The sequence below is a fragment of the Poecile atricapillus genome, chromosome 19 (genome assembly GCF_030490865.1).
Source record: "Poecile atricapillus isolate bPoeAtr1 chromosome 19, bPoeAtr1.hap1, whole genome shotgun sequence".
Classification (NCBI taxonomy): domain Eukaryota; kingdom Metazoa; phylum Chordata; class Aves; order Passeriformes; family Paridae; genus Poecile; species Poecile atricapillus.
Window position 1 is genome coordinate 3,456,884 of NC_081267.1, and position 14,813 is coordinate 3,471,696.

General features: G+C 55.3%; 1 pseudogene; it reads right to left on the reverse strand.

Annotated features, from left to right (window-relative positions):
- LOC131586325 (uncharacterized) overlaps nt 1–14,813 on the reverse strand; it is a 1,027,770-nt pseudogene that overhangs the window by 392,826 nt on the left and 620,131 nt on the right.

The window sequence follows — 14,813 nt, forward strand, 5'->3', positions numbered from 1 at the left end:
AGAAGAATGTACGAATATGCATGAGAATTTATGGATATGTAGTAGGATTCTGTTTTTAAGGGACAATCCTTTGTTAGTAAGGTGTGCTCTCTTGGCTGAATGCAGAGACACCTGGCTGTATCTGTATACTTCACTTTATTTTTAGCTCCTAATTATCTTTTTATTAAACCTTTAAATTATATAAGACAAATATGTGAACCTCTTTTTTCAAAACACTGAGCTGTTTGGCCGGACATCTGAAGCTGCAGAAGTGCTCCTGTGGAGAGAGGAAGTGGCTGAGGCCCCCAGCTGCCGCTGGCACTCAGGGACCCTCCTGCACAGCAGGGCCCAGAGCTGCTAAGGCTCCCCAGCACGGCTGGAGCTGCTGGCACAGCTTGGCCCAGCTGGACAGCTGCCCCTCAAGGCCCTGGAGAGCAGGGGATGGCTCTGGGCAGGGTCCCTGGCCAGGAGCGGGCCCCAGAGTGTGTCTGCTTTTCAAGGGCAATCTCTTCCCCACTCTTTCTTCTTCCCACCTCGCTTTGCCTCTGCTTGCTGCTCCTGGGGCTGCTCTTGGCCAGGCAGCCTCAGTGGCAGCCAGCACTGGCTGCAGCCCCAGCGGGCTCCCCAGGACAAGGCCCAGTAATTAAGAGGCCAATGAAAGGCCTGGGCAGCAGCAGAACTCTCAGCAGAGTTATTTGGGCAACCAAGGACAACCCACAAGTCCACAGCAGCCTCACTGGGAATGTTTCTATTCTACAACAGACTTTCAAAAGAAGCTGTTTGAAGGAAAGATGAATGAAATACTCACCGTTTTGTCTTCCAGACATACCAGATTCCAACACCACATAAAACGAAGAAATGCACCAAACAAAGCAGGCCTGCCATTAATTCTAGCCAACAGCGTGTTCCCTGACAGAAACCTCTTCCGATGCCCTTCTGGGAATTGGGAACACGTGTTGTGGTGCCGGCTGCATCTGTGGGAGAATTGGGCAGTTAGAACCCATGCTGTGCTGCACTGCTGAGCTGGCAGCATGGTGGGTATGTCCAGGATATTCCCTGTTTCCCTCAGAGCTGGGGCCTGCAGGCACCTTGCCAGCCCTTGGCACAGGCTGTGCCACCCAACAAAGCCCAGAAGGCCAGGAGCAGAGCCCAGGGAATGCACAGCTGCTTGGGCAGTGGCTCCTTCCAGGGACAGGGGCCAAACCCATCCCTGAGCAGCCACTGCCACCCCTGACCCTCCCTGCTCCGTGACAGCTCCCCCAGCCCAAGGGGACAGAGCCAGGCCCTGTCAGGGGCCAGTGCATCCCCTGCCCAGTTGGCAGCCAGGGCTGGCTGTGGCCCTGGGCTCGTGGCAGGGCTCCTGCTCGGGGCTGCTCCTGAGTCTTGGGCCTCTGGATGCTTAGGGCCAGCTCTGGGAGCAGCTGCAGTGGGATGGACATTGGTGCACGAATCCCATTTCCCAGGGGCTGGGAATGAGCTCCAGAGGCCTGGAAGCTGAGGCGCCTCCAGCTTTGGCTGCTGCTGGGCCATGCAAGGAGAGGCCCTGTGGGAAGAGCTGCTGGCACACAGCCCCACTGAGAGCTGAGCCCAGGGCAGCAATTACCTCCTGTGCCTGGGCCTGTGCCTGCAATTGCCTCCCTTCCTTCAGGAAATGCCGCCTTCCATAGAGCCTCTCTGTCCATCCCTTGAGAAAGGAAGAGGCACAGCTGGATCAGATGGAACCATTACATAGCAGGGAAGTGGCCTCTTCTGGAGGCAGTGCTTGTCAAAGACATGGAAGAGGATCAGGAAAAGGCCCAGGCTCTCTCTTGTCCAAACCACCACCTCTCCTGATCTGCTCAGAGACCAGGAAGTTACAGAGGATCTCAAGGTGTGCATGGCCCATGGTGCAGTTTGGGCAGCCTGTCTGCTGATGCCAAATGCCTTCCTGCAGAGGCTGGGGAGAAACTGCATCCAGGCCAGGCTGGGAAACAGCCCTGCAGGGCTTGAAAGCAGCAGCAGGGCAGCGAGGCTGCCATGGATCCCTTCCCATGGTGCCAGGCATGGCATGTCCAGAGAAAGCCACCGGCTGCTGAGTCTCAGGAAAGGCTGAGGGAAATGCACCCACCACGCCCTTTGAGCAGTTCCTTCTCTATTTCTTTCAGGATGTGGTGTGACTCAAGTGATTCTTTCTGCCCCGAGGCTCTGTTCTTTCCTCTTGGAGGACCTTAACAAAAAATAGTTCAATTTCCCAGGAATGGATCGCAGAAAAGCAATGCTCAGCCTGTGGGTACGGCAGGGAGACACCACTCACCCCTGCGATGGGAGCCGGGCTTGCGGGCAGTAATCAGCAAAGGAGCTGGGGAAGTCCTCCCTGCAGACACACCTGTAACTCAACAGCCACAGAAGCTTCTGTCACCTGGTTCTAACCAGGTTGTCAATGATTATTTTTTGTTGGGACACTGAGAACATACCTGCAGGAGGATCCAAGGGCTTCAAAACTTTATGCAGCCAATTTAATGGAGAAGCCTTCCTGGGAACCTCATCTGGAAGGGAGCACAGATGAGGACCTTTTTCAGGGTGTGCTGGGATCGCCTTCTGCCTTAGGGAACTGGGCACTGCAAGGGGGTTGGGTAAGGCCATGGGAGCCAGATGTCAGTGGACATGGAGAAAGCTGTAGAGGGGCCTGGGGAGCTCTGGGCTGGCTCCTGGTCACTCTCAACACTCTTTCCATGCCCTGTGCAACATCCCTGAAGGGTGGGCACTCCCCAGCAGCAGAGATGGCAGCTCAAGCCTCAGCAGGGCACAGGCCCAGAGGCACAGCAATTACCTCCTGGGACTGTGCCTGGCATGGCCTCCCTTCCTGCAGCAGAGGCTGCCCATGAGCCACTGCTTCCTCCAGGAAACGCTGCCTTCAGCACAGCCTCTCCATCCACTTCTGCAGAAAGGGACAGCTGGATCAGATGGCAGCATTCCCCACTGGGCGAGGTGGCATCTTCAGGAGGCAATGCTTGTCAAAGACTTGGTTAAGGACCAGGATATCATATAAACTTTTGGGATTGGCCAGAGCCCTCCCTTCTCCAAACAGCTGCCATTTCTGATCTGCCCAGAAACCAGGGAATCCTACAAGATCTCAGTGTGGGCATGGCCTGTGCTGCAGTTTGGGCTGCAGGAAGCCAAATGCCTTCCTGCAGAGGCTGGGGAGAAGCTGTAGCCAGGCCAGGCTGGGAAACAGCCCTGCTGTGTTGGGCACTGCATGTCCAGAGATGTGCAGAGAAAGCTCCTGGCTGCTGAGTCTCAGGAGAAGGCTGAGGGACACGAACCCACCTTGTCCTCTCTGCAGAATTTTCTTCAGCATTTGCCTCATGGGTTTGGATGGCTCATGGGGTATCATAACTCCTGTAGCTTTGGTATTTCCTCTTGGAGGACCTTAGAGGAAAAGAATTCCATTTCAAAGGAATGGATGCCAGAAAAGCAATGCTCAGCCTGTGGGGTCAGGAGGGACACACCACTCACCCCTGTGATGGGCGCCGGGGTTGTGTGCAGTAACCAACCCAGGAGCTGGGAGAGTCCTCCCTGCAGGCACACCTGTAACTCAACAGCCACAGAAGCTTCTGTCAACTCTGCTGATCTGCACAGGCAGCGCTGAGTCTCAGGAGCGGTGAGGGGATTGTGTAGGATGAGGTCACACACGTGCACAGCTCTGTCCTGGCACCTGCAGCGATGCCACCCTGGCCGAGCCTTGGGCTCTGAGCTGGCAGCTCTCCCAGGGGGAAAGGCCTTCACCTACCCTCACCATCTTCCAGAGCCTCAGTCCTGGGTGTGGGTTGGGAAGCCAGATCACCTGCACCAAGAGGTTTGGCTGCAAAGAAAGGCAGGGCAGGAGAGCTCCTGTGGATCTGTAGGAGATCCTCAGGCTCCCTGGGGCCAGCAAAGGAGCCACACAAGGCACAGCCCCGGGACACAGCCCTGGGCCCCTTCCCTCTCTGCTCTTCTCTGTGGCTGCACAGAGCACATGGAAGGAGACACTGGCATTGCACACGGGAAGAAGACTGACAGCTAAATGCTTTTTCCTCCCACTGGCAGTGACCTGTGGGATCCCTCAGGGCTCTAGAAGGGAGCAGGGCAAGGTTTCCAGAACCCATCAAGCCTGAGATTATGTTAAGAGATATGGCACATGAGTGAGCTCTTGCCACCTTGTCATTGCTTGTTCTGTCAGTAAAGGGAATAGAAGAACTTGCCTCCAGCATTCTCCAAGATATTCAAAGTATCATTGAGTAGCAGTTCCAAATAATTGAGGTTGTGTTCCAAATCTAGAAGGGAGCACAGATCAGAACTGTTTCCTTGGTGTTCCAAGATCCCCTTCTACCTTAGGGAACGGGGCAGCGCAAGGGAGTCACGCTAAGGCTGTGGGTGCCAGATATCAGTGGACATGGCCACAGCTGCAGAGGGGCCTGGGGGCTCTGGGCTGGCTCCTGGTCACTCTCCACCCTCTTTGCAGGCCCTCTGCAGCATCCCTGGGAGAGGTGGCTGGAGCAGCCCAGGCCCCACTGGGGCCCTCTCTCTGCCACAGCTGAAAGAATTGTAAAAGCAATGGGGAAGAGCTACAGCAGGCAGTGCCACAACTGTCCCTCCGGCCCTCCCTCCCTCCTGCCCACGTTCTGCTGGGACAGCTCTCCCATCCCATAGGGACAGAGCCAGGCTCTTTCAGGATACAGTGGAGCCTTGCCCTCCCACTCTGCCTATTCTCCACCATGGGCACTCCTTTACAGCCACTGCCAGGATTTGGGACCTGTCTCCCACAGAGGGACCCCAGCAGGACTGCTCAGTAGCCGAGTACCCTGAGCCTGCTGGGGATAATTCCACTGGGCTGTGCTGGTCTTGTCTGGGCTGTGTCCACACTGCCAAGCAGCAGCGATGGGAGCTCAAGCCTCAGCAGAGGCACAGCAATTACCTCCTGTGACTGTGCCTGGCATGGCCTCCCTTCCTGCAGCAGAGGCTGCCCATGAGCCACTGCTTCCTCCGGGAAACGCCACCTTCAGCACAGCCCTTTGGTCCTTCTCTGAAAAAAATAAATTGTACACCTGAATCAGATGGAAATGTTCCCCATTGGGGAGGTGGCATCTTCAGGAGGCAATGCTTATCAAAGGAAATCATATAAACTTTTGGGATTGGCCAGGGCCCTCCTTTCTTCAAACAAACACCATTTCTGGTCCACCCTGAGACTGGGAAAGTGCAGAAGATCTCAGGTTGGGCATGGCCTGTGCTCCAGTTTGGGAACTCTGACAGCTGATGCCAAATGCCTTCTTGCAGAGGCTGGGGAGAAGCTGCAGCCAGGTCAGGCTCAGGAGCAGCCCTGCAGTGTGTGAAACCAGCAGCAGGGCAGTGAGGCTGACATGGATCCCTTCCTGCTGTGTTGGGCACTGCATGTCCAGAGGTGCAGAGAAAGTCTCCAGCTGCTGAGTCTCAGGAGAAGGCTGAGGGACATGGACCCACTTTGCGCTCCCTGCAGCATTTCCTTCAGCATTTTCCTCATGGGTTTGGATGGCTCATGGGGTTTCATAACTCCTGTAGCTTTGTTCCTCCCCCTCAGAGGACCGTGACAGGAAGTAGATCCATTTCCCAGGAATGGACCCCAGAAAAGCAGTGCTCAGCCTGTGGGGTCAGCAGGGACACACCACTCACCCCTGCGATGGGAGCTGGGCTTGTGTGCAGTAACCAACCCAGGAGCTGGGAGAGTCCTCCCTGCAGGCACACCTGTAACTCAATAGCCAAAGAAGCTTCTCTCATCACTGCCAGCTGGACAAGCTTTAAGGTTCTGAGCTGGCAGCTTTCCCAGGGGGAAAGGCCTGGACCTACCCTCACCATCTCCCAAGGGCTGAGTCCTGGACATGGGTTGGGAAGCTGGATCGCCTTCATCAATAGGTTCAGCTGCAAGGAAAGGCAGTACAGAACAGGTCCTGGACAGTGCTCAAGATTCTCCTTCAGGCTGGAGTGGCAGTGAGTGCACCTGGCTGATTGCTGCCCTCCAAGGCACTCCCTCATCTCTGCCTTCCACCCAGGAGCAGGGGCAGGGAGACCACGTGCCTGCAGTTGCCCCACACCAGGAGAGAAGAAGCTTCTTGCATGGCAGTCAGGGGAGAAAGGACACCCTGGAACTGCCATCAACTCTAAACTGAGCCCCAGGCAGGGCCAGGGCTTGGCAGCGGCAGCTCAGGCTCCCTGGGGCTGGCAAAGGAGCCGTGCAAGGCACAGTCCTGGGGCACAGCCCTGGGCCCGGCCCCTTCCCTCTCTGTTCTTCTCCATGGCTGAACAGAGCACACGGAAGGTGACACTGGCATTGCACATGGGAAGAAGATTGACAGCTAAATGCTCCTTCCTCCCACTGACAGCAATGCTGTGGGATCACTCAGGGCTCCAGAAGAGAGCAGGGCAAGGTTTCCAGAATCCATCAAGCCTGAGATTATGTTAAGAGATATGGTACACAAAGGAGCTCTTGCCACACTGACACCGATTATTCTCTCAGGAAAGGCACATTGAGAACTTGCCTCCAGCATTCTCCAAGCGTTTTGAGCCATTATCCAAGAGGGCATCCAGATAATGCAAGTTACGATCCCAGTCTAGAACAAAGTACAGATCAGAGCCGTGTCCATGATGCACTGGGATCCCATTCTGCTTTAGGGAACTGGGCACTGCAAGGGGTTTGGGTAAGGCCGTGGGAGCCAAATGTCAATGCACATGGCCAAAGCTGCAGAGGGGCCTGGGGAGCTCTGGGCTGGCCCTGGTCACTCTCCACTCTCTTTGGAGGCCCTGTGCAGCATCCCTGGAGGGGCAGCAGGACCATCCCGGGGCCCCTGGGGCCTCTGTCCCTCCCACAGAGGAAACCCTCCCTAAAGCCCTGGGGAAAACCATCCCAAACCCTTCCCAGGGAGAAGGGAGCACTGTCCCAGGAAAGGGGACCGAGGCCGCCGGCTCACCTGCTCGCCCTGCTCGCCATGGAGCAGCCTGGGCAGCCCTGTCAGGCAGGGCCACTGCCAGGAGGAGCAGGAGGAGGAGGCGCAGAGCAAAGGCCATGGTGCCTTGCCCACTGCCAGTCCTGCAGCTCTTGCTGCCACCACTGTCCTGACACCGCTGTCCCAATGTCAGCACCGCTGCTGCCGCCGCCGCTGCTGCCACAACAGCCGTGGTCAAGGACTGACTGCTCGGTCCTTGTGGTGCTGTGCAACCACGGGGCTCTGGGACCTCTGTGACCTCAGAGCCTGCTGTCACCTCAGCCTGCTGTCACCCCACAGGCTGCTGTGACCTCATGGCCTTGGCTGTACCCCCCGAGTGTCCTCCCATCTGTGCTCCAATCTGTACTGGACTGATTGTAAATCTCTGACTTCATCAAAGGGTCATTGCTAAACAAAACCTTGGTTTTGCCTGCTGACAGTGCTGGTCAGGCGGTGTCCCAGGAGATGCTCTTGATGGTTGCCTCTTTTCCTGGGCATGGCACTGGAGGAGGTTCAGGCCCAGGTGATGCCACTGAAGGAAATGTGCCCTCATCCCAGGGATGCTCAACACAGACTCCCCCAGCCCCTCAGTGCCCTGCCGCTGGTCACAGCAGCCCCTGCCTGGCTCCTGCCTGCCCACACCATGGTCAGCCCTGCCTGCTCCTGGACATGGAGCTCAGCCAGGGCTGGTGCTGTGTGGGCTTTGCTGGTGGTACCAGCCAGACACTGGGGTGAGAGCTCCATCTCTTTATTGGAACAGAAGAGCTGTGCTGGGCCCTGCCCTGGCAGGAGGGACCCACCTTCAGTCCAGGCCACAGAGCAGGGCGGGTCCCTTCAGGGACACAGGGCCTTGCTTTGGCTGGTGGCAGCATCTGCACAGCAGCAAGCTGGTAATGCAGCTGTGACAGGGACATCACGTATGGGCATGGAGATGTGAAATGTGTGGTACAGGTGTCCCTGAGGGAGGTGTTTGGCCTTTCTTGTGAAGCTGCAAAGGGGAACCTGTTGAGAGAGGAGATGGCTGAGGCCCCAGCTGCAGCTGGCACACAGGGACCCTCTTGCACACTGGGAGATTCTCACTGTGCTCAAAGTTTCCCTCTGAAGACTAAGAGGTGAATGTGGATGGGCTTAGCAGCTGATCTGCAGGCCAAACAATTGAGGTAGCAAAAGAAGAAATTGAGAAAATACAAGTTTATCCATAGCAAATAAAGCAAGGCCATTAGCATGGAAACCAATAAAAAGGTACATAAGGGGTATTTGCAGTTGTATATAGAGGAATGGCTAGAGAGCAAAGGTCACTTTCCCATGCAGCAGTTAGCTGGGAAAGAATTAGACAATGGAGTACAGTTGGTGTGAGATGTTGCAAAAGTCAGGAAGGCCTTGATGATAACTGTTAACTGGGAACAGGACGCTGTAATCAGAAGAATGTGAATTCAGCATAGATGAGCGATCACAGGAATGTAGAATTAGGTGGAGTTGACCTTAAATGAAATATCCAATAATGAGCTTGCTTTTGCACTACGTATGAGCCTAATTATTGATGCTATATAAGTGGTTTTAGAGTTACCAATAAATGAGACTTGCTGATCATTCATATTGAGTGCTGCATTTCTCCCGCCGAACGCGACAATTGGCGCCCGAACAACAGGGACCTCAGGGACCTCAGGGACCTCAGGGACTTTTGGGACCTCTGGAACCCTAAGGACCTTTGGGACATTTGGAACCTTTGGAACCTTTGGAAGGAGTTGGCCAAGGGAGTCGGCGACAGGGGACGGGTCCTTTGCAGCAAGGACGGCGAAAAGCAACAGCTGTGCTGCGTTCCAGGCAACCTCGGAGGAGAGTCCTGATCACACAGCAACGGTGCCGCGCCCAGGCGACCTCAGAGGAGAGTCCTGCCGTAACGTGCTGCCAAAACCTTGTAGGGGCTGCAACAGCGCGTGCTGACGGTAAGATGGAAAGGCAAGCAGCATATGATTTATTTACCTGCTTTTTAGAAAAGCGACAGGTTAAAAATCTTGATTTGCGCAAGGAGCTTCCTGAACTTCTTGCTTATGGGTATGCTCAGGGTTGTTTTCAGAATCCCCATACAGTCCATGAATTAAGTGAGTGGCGAAAGTTTGGAGATAAATTGTGGGAGGCTACTTTAGATGATAAAACTGCTAAAAAATTGGGAAAACTGTGGCGGATAGTTCACAATGCTCTCTTGCAGTGTCAGGCTGAACAGGCAGCTGCCACGCAGGCATCTGCAGCTATGTCAAAAAACAGGCTTTTACAGGGAATTAATGTGTGTCCATTGCCACCCGCCGAACTCGACAAGGGACGGGAGGGAAACCACTCAGGGTTGTCGTGGCCTCTGAAGTCACACAGAAAATTTGTTCCCATGAGCTGTGAGTTTCCTGTGCCACTGCAGATGTTGTAGCTCAGAGCCAGGGCTGCCTGGCAGCCACCCCCAAACTGCCCTGAGCATTTTTTTTGCTTCATTTTTGCTTTCTTTACTCTTCCTGCTCCAGATTTCTTCCAATTGCCCACCCCTGTTCCCTCCCCTGCAAACAGCCCATCCCTGTTTGCCCTTTTCTCTCTGGCCCCACTCCCGATTTCAGTTCCCCACTTGGCACCATGGGAACGTCCCTTGGGGAGCAGGATCATCCTACAAGTGCTCCAGGAATTGTCTGCAGGGTCCTGCAGTGCCTCGTGCTGCTCCCTTGCCACAGGCAGCACAGGCCAGGGGGGCACATCTGGGCTGCCATGTCTGGCTGTGGGGCTCCCTGTTCTGGGCAATGAGGAGGAGCTGGAGAGGCTCTGCAGGACTGACAGGATGGGCTTTGGGGCCTGTGTGGAGAAGCTGAGGGACCTGGGCTGCTGAACCTTCTGAAGAGGAGGCCCAGGGCTCATCTTGTACCTGCTCCAAGGGTGGTTTCAGAGAATCACAGAATCAGCAAGGTTGGAAAAGACCTTGGAGATCATCAAGTCCAGCTTGTGCCCTGACACTGCCTAGTCTCCTCTGAGCCTTCTCTTCTCCAGGATAAACAATCACAGCTCCCTCAGCTCCTCCTCACAGGACCTGTGCTCCAGACCCCTCACCACCCTTGTTGCCCTTTTCGGGACATTCCCCAGCCTCTTCATGTCCTTCCTAAATTGGGGGCCCAGAACTGGACACAGCACTCGAGGTGCTGCCCAACCAGTGCCGAGTAGAGGGGAGGAATCCCTGCCCTGCTCCTGCTGGCCACACTGTTCCTGATCCAGGCCAGGAACCATTGGCCTTCTTGGCCACCTGGGCACACTGCTGGCTCATGCCCAGCCTGCTGTCCATCAGTGACCCAGCTCCCTTTCTGCCTGGCTGCTGTCCAGCCACTCTGTCCCCAGCCTGTAGCACTGCAGGGGTTGTTGGGGCCAAAGTGCAGGACCTGGAACTTGGACTTGTTAAACCTCACCTTGCTGGGTTTGGGCCCTGGATCCAGCCTGTCCAGGTCCCTGTGCAGAGCCCTCCTACCCTGCAGCACATCAACACTCCCAGCCAACCTGGTGTCACCACGGTTCCATGGGGCCCTTGAGTGTCACAATGGTCTCCAGGATTCCATGAGGCCTCCCAGCAATCCAATTTTGGATCATACTGGGAGTGACTGGACTCATACTGGGAGTATCTGAGGGTGACTGGGAACACACCATGCACATCATCCCCCATCCTGGGGGTGACTGGGAGCAACTGGGAGCATGCTGGGAGCAAATGGCATTGTACTGGGACTGACTGGGTTGATCAAGTCAGAGGAAACTGGGACCATCCTGGGAGTGCTGCCATGTGACAAGGATCATACTGGAGCTTACTGGGCTCATATTGGTGTTGAAGGGGAGCAGCTGGCATCTCTGAACACCAAAGGTTCCTTTCCTGCTCACTGAAGAAGGAGCTTCTCAGTATCCCTGTGTGAGGGGACCTTCACCTGAACCAGATGCTGTTAGGAGAAAAAGCTGCCTGTGCTGGAAAGTCCCACAAAACAAGTCAATGCCAAGAGAGAGCATTTTGCTTTCACAACTTCCCTCCTGGAGCCACAGTCCTTTTGGATCACACAGCAAGCAAGAGAACAGCACAAAATACAAGGCTGTGTCCAGTTTTTGGCTGGGTGAGCAAACAGAAGGAATGCCAGGATCTGCTGCCACAGACTCTCCTCTTGGGGAACAGAACCTCCCCAGGCTCCATTCCAAATGCTGTGCACACCCTGCTGGCTACAAACAACCCCTTCTTTAAAAAGCTGCTGCCAGGAGCTTTCCCAAATAAATGGCATCTTAATGGCAATTTTCTTTCAAAATCAACTCCATTCCAAAGGAAGAACAGAAAGCCCACAGCAATCCCAAAGGCACATATGGTGCACCTGGGGAAATCCTCGACTTAGGGGCCCAGTGGGTTAAAAAATACCCATAAGAAGCCACAGAGTGCAGAGTGCAAACTGCAGCAACCACTTGCTGGATCATTTTGGCTGTGCTGCACACATCTGCAGACTGTCTGTCCCCCTGCAAGGACAGAAGGACACCCGTCAGGGGCTGGGCTGGCTGCTGAGAATGCCTCGGGCAGGAGGATCCTCAGGCAATGAGCAGGTGCCCAGAGCCGCTCTGACACTGAGGCCTCTGTGCCCCACAGCAACGGGAACACCACAAGGACACGGCAACGTTCCTGTGACATCACAGCAGCAGCTCCCCCAAAAACTGCCTGGAAGGTTCTCCTGGGTCACCAAGGAGCACAAAGGATCCTCAGAAAGCACAACCTATTGCTCAAGGGATCCAAGAGGAACTCAGAAAATGCAGCAAATGAGGACACCCCACAGCCCAGCTTGAACACTGAGAAGGAACAAAGATGTGACCAAACCAAAAGAAATACAACTTCTGGTCACTGATGCTTCTGACTAAAACCAGTGTCTTGGTTCTAGAAGACAGGTGTCTGCTAGGGAAAGCAGGAGCCTCCCTTGGAATGAAAGAATGTAAACCCCCTCCCCCCGAATTATTATAATTTTGAAATCAAGGGGCTTTTAGGCAGAGATCTGAGGATAGGAAAAACAGTTCTTTATTAGTATTTATAACCAGGCAAACAAACAAACAATAACTACAGCAATAACAAGAACACAGAACCAGGGACCCCGTGACAGCTTTCTCGGCTGAGACGGGATGGAGGAGAGGCTTTGTTTCACAAACCCCCTCGGGCAGTCAGTCCCGGTGCTCCTGCAGGGCTCTGAGGAACACTCAGCTGGAACAGCAGGGACGAGCTGAGATCCTGGGCTGTTGGCTGAGGTGGATCAGCAGCTCCACGGCGGTGCCTGGCACTGCCACATGTCCTGGCAGGACAGGGAGTGTGAGGCCACCAACAAAGAGGGGAGAATGAGAAGCAGCAGCAGCTCCATCTGGGTGATGGCAAAATTCCCTTCTCCCCACCCCAACAGCTCAGTGCCCAAAGTGTCCTTCTCCGAAGCTTAAGAAAAGCCACCAAACTGTCCCCACCCTCCTTTTTCCTGCCCCCTTCCAACCCCCTGGGCCTGGCCAAACTCTTTGAGTTTTGTCAATCACCCACCAAGTACCCACAGTTAGGTTGTCCCCGCAACTAATGGGTAAAAATTCCACAGGCAATCCAGAATTAAAAAAAAAAAAAAGACACCTAACCCCCAACACCTGCCCCTGGCATTGACCTGAGATGGGATTGAATATAATGACAGGGCCATGGCCAGACCCTCACCTTCTTTGATCCCACATCATGTCATTGCCATAGGCAGGAAAAGGTACAGGTGTCTCCCCAGCATGGATCACAGGGAACATGGATTACCAGGTCTCTGCCAAACTTGAATTTTCCAAGGGGGGATGAAGCTGGAGCAGTGCACAAAGCTCTTCCTGTACTTTGGGGCATTTGCAGAGCTTCCCTTACTGGTGCCGCCGTTGGTGTTGGGTAAAGGTAGATCTCCAGGTGAAGCTCTTCCCACACAGGGAACACTTGTAGGGTGTCTCCCCAGTGTGGAGGCGTTTGTGGGTGTTGAGGCTGGAGCTGTGGCTGAAGCTCTTCCCACACTCAGGACACTCGTAGGGCCTCTCCCCAGTGTGGATGCGCCGGTGCCTGATGAGGTGGGAGTTGTCCTTGAAGCCCTTCCTGCAGTCGGGGCAGCGGAAGGGCCTCTCATCCGTGTGAATCCGCTGGTGCTCGAGAAGATGGGAGCTGCTCCGAAACCTCTTCCCACACTCAGGACACTCGTAGGGCCTCTCCCCAGTGTGGATCATCTGGTGGATAGTCAGCTGGGACCCCCGGCTGAAGGTCATCCCACATTCCCCACAATTGTAGGGCTGTTCCCCGGTGTGGATCCTCTGGTGGCAGATCAGGCTGGAGTTCCGGCTGAAGCTCTTCCCACATTGGGGACACTCGTAGGGCCTCTCCCCAGTGTGGATGCGCCGGTGGGTGATGAGGTTGGAGTTTCGCTTGAAGCCCTCCCCACAGTCAGGGCAGCGGAAGGGCCTCTCATCCGTGTGAATCTGCTGGTGCCTGAGGAGAGTGGAGCTCCTCTGAAACCTCTTCCCACACTCAGGACACTCGTAGGGCCTCTCCCCAGTGTGGATGCGCTGATGCGTGATGAGTTGGGAGCTCCAGCTGAAGCCCTTCCCACATTGCTCACACTTGTAGGCCCATTCCCCAGTGTGGATCATCTGGTGGCGGATCAGGCTGTTGCTCTGGCTGAAGCTCTTCCCACACTCCAAGCACTTGTACGGCTTCTCCCTATCCTGAAGCTGCTCATGGACCACCAGCTCAGAGCCCTGGCTGGATCTCCGGCCGCCTTCCCGGCACAGGGTGGGTCTTTCCTCCTCAGAGCACCCTGGGATGGGTTTGAAGCCCCTCCTCCTGCAGGATCTCCGGGGATTTTCCTCCCCATTGGTTTCCTGCACTGTGGAGCTGCTCAAAACAGCCTCTTCCACGAGGTTTTGCAGTGAGGATTTGTCCTCCCTGGTCTCCATCCTCAGCTCCTTGTCTAGGGGAAGAAGGACAAGAAGAGGATGGGATTTGCCTCCGTGCCAGAGGGAAGGGGAAGGAGATCCCCCCAGTGCGTCCCCGGCAGGACGGCGTCGGCAGCGGGGTTGTCCTGCAGCCGCGGGCCAGGCTGGGCTGGGAGATGGAGCAGGAGAGAGGGGGAAAGGGGCACTGACTTCCTCCTCACCTGCCTGGGTGTCCCGGGGCATCTTCCTCTTCCTCACAGCCTTCCTCTCCATCCAGCCAAGGTTTGGGAATGGGAAATCCTGGTTTGGGGAAATACAAGGGATGAGGACATTGAGTTTGCAGGTCCCTCTGTCCAAGCTCATCTCTAGAAGTCACCTGACATCTGGGGTCCATAAAACCTCCAAAAAACACCAAGATTCAGCCCTGAAAATTCCTCCCAGGAGTTCCCCATCTCTGGTCTCTCCTGTTTGGGGTTCAAGGGTTCCCCCCTGTCCCAGCTGCTGGGAGTCACGCTCGTACTGGGGGTCCTTTGTCTGCTCGGTCCCTGCCATCCCCAGGCTGCTGAGAGTGCCAGGAATCTGAAAAGTTCCCCATTTCCATCTCCCCACTTAGGGATGGTGAGACCCCCAAAGTCCCCCCAAGTAGGATTTTCCACTCAGCTTTGGAGTTCCACATTCTCCAAACATCTCCCCCCCGCAAAATGAACCCAACCCAGGGACACCCCCAGGATATCCGGGCAAAGCTCCCACTCCCCGATCACCTGTGGGATGGTGGGTGATGATCTAACAGGAGGGGGCAATGAATTTAGGGAGTGCTTGACCTCTTGGTTCCTTCTCCTTTCCCTGATCCTCCTTTGTCCGTCCTCTTCCTCCCTCTCCTCCCCTTCCATCCTTCCTTCTCCTCTTCCTCCC